The 619-nt window shown below is 34.2% G+C and overlaps 1 protein-coding gene across 1 annotated transcript in view; it reads left to right on the top strand.

Moving 5' to 3' along the window:
• Positions 1-6: 6 nt before the first annotated feature.
• Positions 7-619, top strand: part of LOC107681653 (calmodulin-binding transcription activator 2-like) — a 13639-nt gene continuing 13026 nt past the window's right edge. Inside the window, exon 1 of the mRNA XM_016477971.1 lies at positions 7-97. The gene's annotated coding sequence lies outside the window, so the exon portion shown is untranslated. The remainder of the gene's footprint in view (positions 98-619) is intronic.

Genomic DNA, 619 nt, shown 5'->3' with positions numbered 1-619 from the left:
GCCGGCCGTGTCGCTTCACTCGGAGCTCGCCGACGAGCTGCTCAGCTACAGCGAGAACGCCGAGAACGAGGACTACCTGTGTGACGAGGTCCTGCAGGTGAGAGCAGCTCTGATTGGACAGCGCATTATAGTCTCCGCCCACTCACCAGTGTTCGCAGAAGAAATAATATAGGCTAGTAGTCTCCCTCTCTGTCTGTTTTCTATTCTATTATAAACCTAATAAATTTATAATTATAAACCTTATAAATTATTAGATGACCTCAAAAACCGAATTCATGAGCAATATCTGTTTCATTTTAGTGCTGTCAAAAGATTAATCGCGATTAATCGTGTCCAAAATCAACGTTTTTGTTTGCATAGTATATGTGTGTGTACTGTGTATATTTATTATGTCTATATAAATACACACACATGCATGTATATATTTAAGAAAAATATGTTGTTTATATATTTAATATATTTATATATAATATAAGAATATAAATGTATGTACATGTAAACATTTTCAAAATATATACTGTATGTGTGTGTATTTATATATACACACAGAACACACACATATATTATGTAAACAAAAACGTTTATTTTGGATGCGATTAATCGCGATTAATCGTTTGAC

Source organism: Sinocyclocheilus anshuiensis, unplaced genomic scaffold (genome assembly GCF_001515605.1).
Source record: "Sinocyclocheilus anshuiensis isolate Anshui unplaced genomic scaffold, SAMN03320099.WGS_v1.1 scaffold2678, whole genome shotgun sequence".
NCBI classification, from domain to species: domain Eukaryota; kingdom Metazoa; phylum Chordata; class Actinopteri; order Cypriniformes; family Cyprinidae; genus Sinocyclocheilus; species Sinocyclocheilus anshuiensis.
This window is presented reverse-complemented; position numbering and strand designations above follow the sequence as displayed.